This window comes from Ptychodera flava, chromosome 20 (genome assembly GCF_041260155.1).
Source record: "Ptychodera flava strain L36383 chromosome 20, AS_Pfla_20210202, whole genome shotgun sequence".
NCBI lineage: Eukaryota > Metazoa > Hemichordata > Enteropneusta > Ptychoderidae > Ptychodera > Ptychodera flava.
In genome coordinates this window covers 20,855,092-20,869,275 of record NC_091947.1, presented here as the reverse complement: position 1 = coordinate 20,869,275, position 14,184 = coordinate 20,855,092, and the positions used below count along the sequence as shown (strand labels likewise).

The following is a 14,184-nucleotide window of genomic DNA, read 5'->3' as shown; positions in this document are numbered from 1 at the left end:
TTCGTTTCGGCACCCTGACGTCAATTAAAGTAAAAAAAAAACCGTAAGTTGGTTTTCCTTTTTCCGATTTCTCCGCCAGTGCTCGGATTTTACAGCTAAGAGATAAAGTGTAGTGTTTCGTCGTGGACTCAATTAATGCGTAGTCAGTACACACTCTATTGAATTTGAACCCAATAGGTATTAGCTAAAATGAAGGAAAAAATGTCGCTGCCTTGAAAAACAAGGGTTGTCCTCAATGAAACGTATTGACAACCCTTCCCTGTGGTATGGGGGCACTTTCACGGTTGTCCTAGATTCAACGAGCAGTTTGCCTCCCGTATCGAGATCAAGAACCCCACCCGCCCGGCTCTTGATATCCGAGACGGCGTTCCCTGACCCGGGCATTGAGGTGTTAGCGACGCATAATTTGCTCTAATGCCATGATAAAGAGCAAAAGCCCGGACGTTCTGGGTGAAGAGAGGCCGAGATGAAGATATGTCTCGATGACCGCTGCCTTCTTATGAATTCACAAAGGTCGCATTTTTCAAGTCGGATAATCTCAATTGGGTTTTGGCGTGCAATTGCCTTGTTTGTGCGAAAAACGAGGCGGTTCTGCAAAGTTTCAGAGCTTGAGACGCGACCGGGTGGCTACGGGGGGGGGGGGGGTCCATAAATCAAACTGCATTTCACAAGCACTCCCCCCCCTCCACCCCGGTGCGCAAAATACAAACAACTCTATCAATCCTGATTGCGTACGAAATTCATACGTTGAAAACTACACAAGAAGACATTTTTTGTCCCTGTTAAGAATTGTGAATTGAAATAAACGTCACTCCTCAGTCCAGACGAGGAAGTTTTTCATCTTCAATTTAACAGTGAACAGACAGCCGCAACTCTCTTCTGTTAGTTAACACGATGAAGGAGAAAAATGTAGTAGAGATAATGGGGTAGATTTGTTGACGTTGGAATACTTTATTTCTCCCAATTAGCGCAGAGAGTATCCAGTTATATCTTGAGAGGGTAGGACCCAAGATTTTGGCAAATTGTCGGGACGGATAGCGAGAGCAATTAACGGCAGACAGGTTGCCGTTGTTGAGAATTGCCAACCCGTACTTGAAGCAACTTCAAAGAATAACGAGTAATTATGAAGTCAGGATGCCCCGACATCCTCGTCTGATTGACAAAAAATGAGCTCGTTTTTTAAAGAGAACTTGACACTTGGCTGCGGAGTCAATCATTGTGTTTACGGCAGTACTACCTGGCGTTCCAAATTGACAAGCGATAGCACAACAATGCTTATATCGAGAGATTCTTTCGAATATGAAACACGAGGGAGAAAAGTCAGCGAACGCTTAACATTAATTGCTAGACAGCTAGCAGGGCCGACGATGAGTATGCTCATGTATTTTTTTCCTCCGCGGTTTTTATTCTTAAATGTCGCTGCGATCCCTCTTTTTGGAGGGAAACAGGCTTCCAATTAGTAGATGTATGGATGATCGATTGTTAAATGTCAATCCGATGAATTCGTGTCGTTTTTTTTAAATCACCCCTCCACATCTTCACTTGACTGTAAAGAGCGGAGTCCTTACTTTCATTTTTTTTCACATTTTGAAAAACCGCGTCATTTGATGGAATTCAACGCTAGCATACCCGGGTCCGTAATTCAGCCAATATTATATGCAGATTTGACTAGTGTTCGTGGTAATAGCTCAACTCCCGTCGATTTTCGAGTAATTCAAAACTGAACGGGCGACTCGGCAACTGTGAAACTCGAGCGCTCGGATGTCGAGTATGCCAACAAAGAAACTGTCATTTTCACAGAGTTGAAAAATCTGAATATTAAACTCATGACACCATCTTTTTACCCTTTCAGAATCACACAAATTAGTTTTGATTTTTTTTTATGAAACAAACATCGACAAGTGAAAATTTTAATAGCGTATTGAGTCGCGACCTTAAGCACAGTTTCATTCCCAACACTGAAAACCATGAAATCCACAGCCACCATTTTGCAATGTACATTTCAACCATCGGATCGAGTATATTTCAAATATACCAGAGCAATTTTCTCCGGTGAGATGATTTGATTTTAACCTCCATAGGCTAGTAGCCGGGGATGTTAACTTTTCTTCATAATTCAAGATATCACAAAATTTCCTTTGATATTGTGTTTTCTGATTCGATCGTATTAGAAGAAGTCACGAAATTTGAAATACCAAGAGATTCCGTTTATCCTACGTGTTCAGATATAGTTTGCGGCTAGAATATGAAAAGCAATTGCCATGCCGGGTTGATGGTTTTATTGGAGATCAAGGTTTTAGTTTGTTTCGTCATAGGCTACACTAATAAGTTTTCTCCCTTAGAATTATCGACTGCTTGCGCTTCTTGAGAAAGGTTAGACAACTCTCCGATCTCAGACTCTCTTGCTTAAGACCCGGGACAATAGTGTACCATTTTTTCATAATTCTTTCATTATTCGTGTGTCGGAACACAACTTCTTTTTCTTCTCGTTCTCACCAAATGATGTTGAAGTACAATATAAATACATGCCACGCAAACTCAATACATCGACTGCAACAATGCGATGGTTTTGTTGACAAATGAATTCGAGTCCGGACCAGAATTCAGTTCTCGACAATACGACTTGGAAGCTCATTAATACAGGATGCAGGCCGTGTTGACTAGTTGAAAACTAGGAAAATGATAGAAATATGTCAAAATTAAATTCAACTATGCCAGTCATTTGAGCAACTTAAACAGGCATGTTGGATAAGCGTTATATTCAGGCATGAGAGACAGAGAGAGAGAGAGAGAGAGAGACAGAGAGACAGAGAGAGAGAAGAGAGAGAGAGAGACAGAGACAGAGACAGAGAGAGAGAGAGAGAGAGAGAGAGTACCAGCAACAAGGACTGTTCTTCTTTAACAAATGGGTTGTCGGCCGGATTTAGAATTCAGTTGTCAAAATAACAGAGGACGAAGGTGCAAACATGCAGAGAAGTTGAACACTTTGCAGGGTTGCGACATATTTTGGAAAATGCAACAAGAATGTGAATCTTACAAAGGAGGAAAATAATAGAAAATATATCAAAGGCTCGGGTCAATTCAACTGTACTTCTAGTAGTCAATTGTGCGTCAAGCAGGCTAAGTTTAACATAAGAGTATGAGTAAAAATTGTCAGAATTTCAAAGATAACATTCACAAGCTGACATCTTGTAAATTATCGCCGGGACTTCGGAGTCAAAAGTCGCCAGTAAATAAAAGAAAAACAATGTTCAAGTTTTTAGTTTATGATATTCACTTCACTTTCCCTACAGTTGGACTTGGGCTCAGTAATTTACCGGTGTGTGATCACGGTCATGTAGTAATTAGAGCTGTTGGTGATTTGTAGCAAAACGGCGAAATTTCACAAATCTTTTTTTTTTTGTTCAGAATAAACTACAGGGCCTGTCAGGGCGAAAAGTGGTCCATGCCATGTCTATAAACTGGGTAGTATGAAGAAGGTGAGTGTAGTTGTCCCTAAAACTAACTAAAATGTTTGCCCACATTTAAAGGAAAATACAAAGCGAGAAAATAATCGCTTCGGCGTGAGTGGGCGATGGTTTAAGGAGTCAGAACGGCGCCAAAATGTGCCCCAGAGCAAACAAACTAGCGCTGACATTATCTACCGGTACAGTTCCCCTATAAACGGTACTTCCCGGCCAGCATCATACACCCGCTATGTGCTCAGAAGTGGAGATCAAAGCTCAATTTAGACAAATGTCACAGAATAGAATCTGGTTTGCATTTTATTTTCATTTGGTATTAAAAAAATCACTAATCAAACATTCAATGAGGATCATATTCATCTTCATTTCGCCTGTGGGAATCTCTATTCATGAAAGCATTTTAATCTGAATATGAATCGAACTTGATTTTTTTCAAATAAATGATATATTCATGCATGTATGTGTATGTTTTATAAAGATATACATTAATTTTCGCTTAAGCCCTACAAGATATCTTATCGTGTGTCAAATAATATTTAGACTTTCGATTGATTGAAAGGTATCTCACAAAAAATAATAGAAAGGTTTAGCCGATTGCCACGTATGCACGTCACTTTTATGCCAAGTTTAATGTCAATGACATCGATCTCCTTTTGCCCATCGGATTTAGTTAACTTGTGCTTTTAGAATTTCGGAAAAAAACATTGATGGCTTGAATATACCGTGTCACATTTGACACAGAAATGTTATTAAATTTAAAAATACATCTACGGCTAAAATCACTATCAGCCACCCCAAAATCTGTCTGGGTATACAATGTCAAGGATGCGAGCAGTCGTGCGGCAAAACTTACCGTCTTCGGGTAGAAGTTCGTTTGTCGAAGAAACTGGAAGAAAACTGGTGGTCGCTTTCTTCCGAGTCCAAAGAATTCGGAAAGGCAACACAAGCGTTCAACCTGTGTACACTTGAGTGAGAAGAGAGTTTTTAATCCAAAACTGGCGTAGCAAAAGGGAGAGCATTTATAATCAACTTACGCTATAGATGGTGAATCAAAATCTCCAACGATCTCTCGGTGAGTGGAACATCGTTGCACTGTGATTGGCCCGGGAAGAAACTTGACCAGCCAATCAGGACAGGCCGCTCGGAGGGAGTCGGCCTCGCGAGCGCCACTTTCTTGGCGATGCAGGAAAGTGAAGCCGGCAGGCTGACTTCAAAGATTTGCTTATTTTGTACTAATCTGCTTTGGCGCCAGATCTCACTTCAATGGACGATGGTTATGTTTCGCTGGTTCCGAATAGTCAGCTGTCTATTAGAGTCGTCTGCAGGCCACTGAAAGACTCGTTTGTAAATGGCCGTCGCTATTTTTCTCCATCCAAATCGACTCTCAATCTCCCAACAAAGAGAGAAGCTGGCGCTCATTGTTAGTCGATTATTGTTGTTTTGGATGGGTTATGTCTCGGGTGTCGTTTCCTAGCTGTACTGTGCCCCATCCCTTTCTTAATGACATATCGATTACCTTTGATAAAGACAACACAGTCCGCTAAATTTGGCAATTTCTGGCTCAATTTGAGACCTGTTCCGTGCTATTAGCGACACTTATACCCGTACTAAACTGGCATCGGAAACCGCCGTCGTGCGGTCCCCTTTCATCGATAACAAGCTACATACGTGAGCGTTTTAAGCTACCATTGCAGGGCGTGTTTTTCCCTTCGCGTGTTTTCTCCGCTCAGCGTTCTTTTCCCTTAATATCCTCAATTTCAAACACAAATCAGTTAAGAGAACTGGTTAATTCTATTCCTGCATGGCTTCTTTGCTTTGATTTTCGGCTGTCCTTTGTTTCTCGAGAACATTACTCAATCCTTCGTCGTCATAAAAAGTGATTAAAAAAAGCGGTAAAACAAAAAAGCTTGACCCCGCGCTCCTGTATTCGTGATTCTCCGTTACTCATAATGATATTAATGACGCCGCATTTTGTGCCATCACGGTCGTTTAAGCAGCGTCCGCGGAAGATTTTGGCGGGGGAGGGGGTGGGGAGATTTGGAGGAAGTTTCAAAATACAGCAGAGAAAGAGAGTGGTGATGATTTCGAAACTAACTACCGACGCGGCGGTACAAGGAGCGACTCATTCTGGCTGTCAGAGACACTCCAACATCTATCCGTGCTTAGCGAAGTCGGCGGGCTTTTCATTCGCCCGCACGGTCCTGACACGCCGATTGTTCAGAGTCCGTTAAGACAGACAAATGGGCAACATCATGAAGTTAGAGTGCCCCCTCCACCGAGACGAGTGACTCCTCTCGTACGCTCGGAATGCATACATAAGCGGTATGACCAACTATTGATAAGCCATATCGCCCAGCGACGAATTCTACAAACTGTCGGCTATTATTGCATCCTAATACGCTAATAGGCAAATCGAGTCCCCTACATATTTCCAACGAGATCTGGCGATAAATTTAGAAGGATAATGGCGCTCCTTTTCCTTCTTTTCTATTCCAATTAAGCAAAACTCACGTAAAAAGCCAGGCTATTTAGAGCCACTATACAAAATCGCAATTTGTAGTCAGTCGAACCCGGCACTTGAGAGTCGTGCTCCGAATGCCGATTGCTGCAAGTCGTGACGTCATCGCTCCCTCGGGCGGTCTCGGTGCTAGGGTGAATGAGAGAGGGCGAGTTTGAAGGCGAATCGAAGGATTCGTATTTTTTCCTAGTCACTGCTAATCATCCCGAGGGGCTTTCTTTCTTTTCTCTCCAGAAAGCCATGATAATGCGGAATGGGTTGTCGACGCTTCATCGTTAACTATTATTATCCATTTTCAGCCTGTCAGATGTGGGCACACATGCCTGCGACACGACTTACCCTCTCTAACAAGTGACAAAATTAAAATGCTCGGAGTGGATAAGGAATATTCGGAGGGACTGTTAATGATAACGTTTTATTTTCTTTGCCCCCAAAAACTGACATGCTTAGCAGTGGTGGAACGAAAAACACCCTTTGACGTTTTGTAGAATATTATAAAATTTTACCATCGAGACACAATTAGTGGATTGTGTGAGCATAAAACTTTTATTCTGTTTTACAAATAATTCATTTCTATTCTTACAGAATCGGTTATATACCATGCATTCATATGCACTACCATGTAATTAATATAATAATTGCATTTATAATTAGGGAGAGAACAAACGAGTAATTACCGGGCTTGTTTCACCCTCAAAAATGTACAATCGATCACCGCTTACATAAAACATGTATAGCCAAATATTACCACAAAAGACTTTCCTCCTTTGAAATCGTTGATTTCGTTTCTCAAAGGTAATTGATTAAAAGGAAAAAACACAAGTACGATGGATGTGTATGGCGCTCAAAGGGGTCACTCCGTGCGCGCAACTCCGGTGAGACGTACATTTTATATGATTTTGGCGAACAGAGGTCATCGCAACTTGACATTGAGGTACTGTGAATATTATGTGGTGAGCATTTTTGAGTTTTGAGAGAGAAGAAAAGTTGGAAGACATAGCTCATCTGCTTTGTGTACAAAAATAATACCAGCATGATGAGAAGTCTACGGCCTGTGCTGGCATTTAGAGAATTCACAAATGTCAATTCCGAGGTATATGCACAAAACACGATACGGTAATATATTTTAATCTCCTTTTGTCAGTGCTGGTGGGAGACGTGGGGGGGAGGGGTCCTGAAACAAATCACTTCAATGATGGGCGTACACAGGCCCGGGGTGGAGATTTTCCACTTTGAGAAGAACACTTGTAAGTAGCAGGAGAGTTTTTCATTAAAAATTTTAATCCCCTCCCTTCAGTTCTTTTTCCCAGCAAAGCCCCGTCTACAGAGCAATCTAGTCCGTCTGAGAGACACATACCAATTAATCTGTATGGCCTTGCAAAACAGATATTATCACTTTAGAATGCATTATTGGATCTAGATTTGTTTATTAAAATAGACCGATATCATTGCCCGTACTATAACGCCATCTGAGATATCTTGGTAGATTAGATAACCTGTTGTTTTTACCTTGCCTAGGCCGTGTCAAATTAGTTACCTCTGGCATCGAAAGACAATTACAGAGCGTGACGTTTACTTTCAAAAATGCAGCAAAGAATATCAATTTTCCTTTGTGTGAACTTTGACCTCCTTTCCCGGTATTGCAAAATATGAAACTTGAATGAAACGCGTCGCATTCAACCAACTATGTTTTTTAACTATTGTAAAATAGGGAACTAAAATACTGAATGTGTTTTTTTAATTTCTTTCAATCATGTCCCATGTTTTAACATGGTGCAACTAAAAGATATTACCGAGAGATTTTATTGAGTGACATTTTATGTAGCCTTACCAACCAGGAAGTTTGTAAACTTGTACTGTACACGAAGAGATGAAACTTCATGTCTTTCCCTATAGTGACAACAGAGTTTGTCACGACCTGAAAATGAACTTTAATCAAAGCTTGGCTCCGTTTAAAACTATACGTGCATTACGGTGACTAGTTTATTTTCTACGATCGCAAATAATCGATTTTTGGTCTTATCTCTGTTTTATGACCCGCACATATCCGGAGTTCAGGGCATCTTCCTCTGCCGCGTGTTTGCCATGTCGGATGTGCATTCTTTTAGTTCTTTATCGCACAGATTTCTCTCCTCCTGTCTTTACCTCCCGCCCTCTTCCGAATTCCCGAGTTCTTGTCTGTCCGCCTTCAGTTCGGCGTCCGTTGCTTCCTGGTATCCGTGCTCGTTTCTGCCGGCTCTCACATCCGGTCGCGGGAGAAAACACATTAGTGTCTTTGTTTTTCAGTCTGCGCTCACAGGAGTTTATCTGCCTCTGTTAATAATTCCCCCTCCCCTCTACCGATACCATCTCCCCTTTGACTTTACGCGGTTCTCTTCATGTATGCTGCAATGTACTGGTGTACAAAGGTCTGTCCCTATTTGTGTCCTGTCCACCGACGGCGTCTTCTCTCTCTCTCTCTCTCTCTCTCTCTCTCTCTCTCTCTCTCTCTCTCTCTCTCTCTCTCTCTCTCTCTCTCTCTCTCTCTCTCTCTCTCTCTCTCTCTCTCTCTCTCTCTCTGGGTATGCCTCTCAAAAAAATGAGGCATTTAGGCTGCGTTCACAAAAAACGGTGAGGGGGCTGAGGAATTGAGGGGGTTCGAAAATTTTGGTGGTAGTCGAGGGGGACGTGAAAGTTTTGCCCTACCTATAAGGGGGGCTTGAAAAAGTTTTGGTTCCCCTTTAATTTTTGCATTTTCCGATTCCCAGGTCTGTTAGCTAATTCACTGAAAACTGAATAACGTTTTATGTCATCCAATTGTTCTAATGTTAATAATAATTAAAGTGTAGAACAATTTTGTTAACCTGATTTCTTGACTGTTATCTTGAAAAATTCTAAACATGTATGAGTTTTCTTCAAAAACAAATATGTGGGCCTAGTAACGGGGCAAAAGCTGCAACTGTTGATGTTTTTTTCAATATTTCTATGCAATATATCAAATTGTTTCTTCCTCTCTCCCTACAGCATGCAGAAAACATAATATTCAGTTTGTCCACAAAGCCTGTATATATAAATATATATTGGGTGATAATTGAATTAGAGTCCAGACTGAAAGCCATTTGTCAATGATACAAATGCACAGTACACATACACAGGCTGTGTTGGCAAGCTGAATACTGGACAGTTCAACATGCTGTAGGGAGTAGGAGAAGAATGCAGTTGTATAAACTGAACATAAACGTTGTCAAAATTATCAAAGATTATACAGCTGCCCTGCTACTGCAGTGTCACTGTTACTGCATACTCGCAGTGACAGAGATAGCTCTGACTCTGATGTAGTTGAAGAAAAAATTGGGTCAAATGACGCTCATGACAGTGAAATATACTTGTACACCAGATCAGGCCAGAGAGCAACACATGATATGGAAGACCAGAAGACTTGAAAGTATCTGGAATTTTGGAATTCTAGCATATGAGAATAATCAAATATTAAAGTAAAAGGATGGGGTCACAATTTTTGATTTTCTAAATTTTCACATTTTCATCATAAAATAACACAAAAGTAAAACTTTGAACAGTAAATACTCTAATTTAAATGAAAAATATGCGACTAAATGGAATTATTTATTTTTTAACAAATTTGCCATTAATACATCCAAAATTTCTGAGACAAAAAAGTTTTATTTTGTGGAATATTTTAACCTTCCACTATTGTCAATTTTGAGCAGCATCTAAGTCATATATGTCTTGTAATTTTGAAAAAAAAATATTTTTGGCAGGTCAATGTGATCAGTTTTTCACACTTTGGCAAAATCATGTAGCCAGGAATCACAATATGTATGTATACTCTCTCATGATCGTCATTTTGTGTGCTCGTCAACAGGTGTCATTGACCTGGCCAGAGTTGGATTATCCAAAATCGACTTAGATTGATAAATCCAAAAAGTCCACTGATGCATTTAAAATGAATCAATTTAAGAATTTGCCTCAGAAATATGGTTCTACAAACTGCTAATAACAGGTAGCGTCGAACATCTGCGAGCAGAGCTGCCCGGTACATGTTCATTTTACTGCGCGTGCATACCTAATAAATATGCTGCTGTATGATAATTAGGGGATGGCACTTGAAAGTTTGATCATATAGAGGGTATTGAGGGGGTCTGTAATTTATAAGATTTCAATCACCATTCCTCCTGCCCTCCCCCGCCCTCTAACCGTTATTTGTGAATGCAGCCTGCACTTGATGAGAAACAACGCAATTAGAGGAGATTTTTGCGTGTATGTCTGTAAAACCATTGTATTTTTCCCAACACTATTCATTTGCGATGTAACTGTAGCGTCTTACATTTTCTTTCGATATACACATGTATTTCACGACAAAATTGTTCTTTTACCCATAAAATCGACTGGGGATAAGTACCACTTGTATGTGTGACACGTGACGATGCAATTCATAAGTTACATCGGGAAGACTAGGGACAGTGAGCCGCTTTGGATATGGTCACTAAACATGGCAACTGCCAAGACACGTTGCTTATCTAATCTTCCTCTAAGGTCTATTTTGTGTAAACTGGTTTACATATTCCCCATATAACAGCTGGATAACAAGTCGACACAGTTGTACATCCATCAAATTAATAATAATCGAGTGAGCACCCCCTCCCCCGCCCTTTCTGACAAAGTGGACAAGACACCAAGTGGTACAGCCTACTGGTCGCGGTTTTCCGAAGAATACTCCATAGCTCGATAGGGAGGCTCCGTACGTTGTTTTCATTAAGGGAACAGGGCTGCTATACGTTGTCTACAGACTACTGTCTACAGAGACACTGACGTTGGGTATGCATCGTGATCGTACTCAGTACTAGGTCCGTTTTTGTTTTGTTTTTTAAAACCCCTGACCTGAGTCAAAAGTCAGTTTTGTCAGGGCATGGTGAGTCAAATTTTATCTCTCAATATTCAGATTCAAAAATCAAGGAAACTACCTGAATGCCTTTCTTCCATGTACCTCAAGTGCCATGATCAACTATGTGAGATTGTATTATATACTTAACCTTCAATGACCTCTGCGTGTTGAATTGATCACCCTTGATCTTTAAGGTCGGGTCAATACCGAAGTTTTAACCAATGACGATTGGATGTGTGCAAGTGCGAAATACGCATGTATGATGTGGTATCTCTGCTGGTCAAATCCCATGGAACTCTTCCGAAAACACCAGTTATAACTGCGCTTGATTCGCAGGTTTGGTGTTGTAAAGATGGGCCGTATGGTGCCCTATTTAACTGTACCCTCGCCTGTGACTATGCTATCTACTTTTAAATGTCTTCCAACGTTTTTTAAAGTAGAGTGATACGATGAGAACGACATTAATAGAGGAATCATCGTCCTTCATACAATACGCCACTGTGTTCATAACCATCCGTTAATTTTATCGGGCCGTCACCTCTGACCCCAGCAGGACATGACTAGCCTTTCTTTGCTTCTTAATGATCGCCATTTTTTTTTCAATTCATACGCTCATTAAGGCGAGGGAACGAGTTTATGATCCTAGAGTCGGTCGACAGATGCGTTGGTTGCGTTGGTACGATGTCGAGTAATTACCATGCGCGCCTGGCACAGTGTTAGGATTAAAATATACTTGATGATTTTCTGATTTACATTTGGCGACTTCAGATCTAGGAACCTCTTTCAGTGATCTGTTGACTGATTTTATGTTATACGTTATGATGCGGCTTATAGACCAAAACCACCCTTACGCTTCTTTTTTTCAAATCGATTAAGGTAGTTCGTCCCTCGAAGTTAAAAATACATAAACTTTTGCGAAAGGTTTCTCAAGGGCACTTCAAACCACTACCTTTCAAGATCAAGAACAATAAAAACCAGGGGTCACCCAACAAAATTTTATGCGAGAGAAACAAATGACCCTATATTTACCGTCACTTGAAATTCAAAATGGCCGCTATCCCCGTGTTAACGCTCTGGGGAAAAATAAAGTTGTCGATTTTCAAAATCCATGTTCTTCAAAATGAGCCCAGATAAGTTGTAGACTAAAAGTGTATCGCATAAGTTTGAAAGTCAGAATATCTATAGCATTAGAGTGCATTCGATCTTGAGTGCATGTAAGTTTTTGACGTACTTCTGGCATTTTTTTTGTTGTTTTTTGTTTGTTTTTCAGTTTATTTCAGTTATTATGGCCTCCGGCTAGCCGATGCATTAATTGCATCTACAAAAAAGGGAAAAACAACTTATCTACAAGTAAAAAAGCATTAGCAAAAACAATTCTATGCTTAACTTACGCATTGGTGGCAAGTTCTCTGCTGCGTTTTGTTGCTAGAAAAATATAGTTACTCATTTTTTTCAATGTGGCAGTATTTTGAGATGAAAGAAGTATCTTGAAGTTGTACATTACAGGAGGGTTAAAATAATAGGAAGAAATGCATTTGACTCTCAGGTCATTATACATTGGATATATGAGTAGAAAATGGTACTCATCCTCTACTGCTTGCAAACTACACAACTCACTTAGTCTATCTGGTCTTTGAATTGTTCCAACGACCTATCTCAATCTTCAGAGAGTGTGATGCTGTAATTATATTTCTGTGAAGAACATCTTATTTTTCTACATCAAAACTCACGTCGAAGTGCGAAGTTTTCGAACATGTCAATGTCAAGCCTTCATGATGATGACTGAATTCTAGTGCGAGTTTGTTAAAGGGACAAAGTCACCGTTTTTTGACATTTTTGTGATATCAGAAAAACATGGAATACTCGCATAAAAACACTGAGTGTATACAATGATGACGATGAATAATTGCACAGGTGTCAATCAATACCTGTACCCTTTGCTGAGCGCCAACAGGTGATTTTGTTTTTAACCATTTCAACAAAATGAACTTCTCCCATTTTGAATTGCTTTCCTATGACAAACCGTCTTCCGTTTTTAAGGTAGAGTGCCCCTTGTGGACAGATATTTAGACTCTGAAACTTTAACAATATTCTTTTGGCCTACCACTTTTGGGGGACTATTTTGAAGCTTATTGAGTAGAGTTTTCACGGCTTAGTTTTGTGAAAAGCGGGAATTTTTGTTTATCCCCAAAGAGATAACACAGGGATGGCGGCCATTTTGAATTTCAAATATCGGGAAACATTAAAAAACTTGTTTCTCTAGTACCAAAAGTTACAATCTGACCTCCCGATTTTTTATTCTTTTGTTTGAAAGAGGATGGTCGAAAGTTTACTGGAGGAAAGTTTTAGCAAACGTTTTTTTAAGTCTTTCATTTTCGAGGCGGAGAACTGCCGTAAATATGAAGCCTAACTATGCGGTACACTCTAACCTCCACTCGAACAGAAATCATAATGAAACCGGACAACATGTGGAGAAAAGTCGCAGTTCCCGTCTGACGAGATGTCTAGACACGAACAAAGGCTAATCGGATTATTCCCCGCTATTGTAATTTCACGGTACTATGTAAACATAACAAACCATATTTCAAGAATCACGAGACAGGTTTAAAGCGCGGAAGAATGCAACAATAAATAATAACAAGGTTTCGCAATATGATGTACGCGCGTTGTCTCACCATCGACATCTGCAACCAAATGAAAGACATTTATTTCGATATAATTGTGCTTGTACCAGCTAAGTTTAATTTCAAGCGAAGCTGTTACGGTCATTATGAATATCGATGAACTGATTCTTGCAGAACAGGAATTTCATTTAAAAGGGCGGGGTTTCCTTAAAGGCATGCATTTTGATCCTTGTGTCAAATTCTGGCAGTCTGTAATGATTGGCTTGGCATCCCTTTTCTCACCGTTATTACACTGACAAAAGACAGGTCAATGATACGCCTTCAGGACTTATTATATCATAATACCAGTATATTGATGGCGCAAGTGCAGAAGTTTGATTGGCAGAGACGTAAAGATAATAGTGCTATATTCGCGATATGCCACAGTTGGAAGGCGCGCAAGCTGTCAGTCAGAGAAAATCCGTTTTAGCGTTTCATGCCAGAATTTCAATACTCTGATGATTGCAATAGAAAGGCAAGGCAACTTGAACGCGACCATCATTCGCTCACTTCTGATCGGTTCATATTTCGATCTCTCGTGCATGCATACATGTCACATCGCAGACTGGTCGTTTGGGGTGGTTTATTACTCAATAACACGAAGATCAACGAGGTTCCCCTTCATAATCAGCAGAGAGTGTATCAGCGTTGCCTCGA

The 14,184-nt window shown here is 40.4% G+C and overlaps 1 protein-coding gene across 3 annotated transcripts in view; it reads right to left on the bottom strand.

Annotated features, from left to right (window-relative positions):
- LOC139120295 (hematopoietically-expressed homeobox protein hhex-like) overlaps positions 1–14,184 on the bottom strand; it is a 54,731-nt gene that overhangs the window by 24,851 nt on the left and 15,696 nt on the right. The window contains exon 1 of one of the 3 annotated variants that reach the window (XM_070684614.1): positions 4,318–4,397. The exons of the other annotated variants lie outside the window; for them this stretch is intronic. The gene's annotated coding sequence lies outside the window, so the exon portion shown is untranslated. Of the gene's footprint in view, positions 1–4,317; positions 4,398–14,184 lie in introns of those variants that run through there. 3 annotated transcript variants of the gene reach the window in all.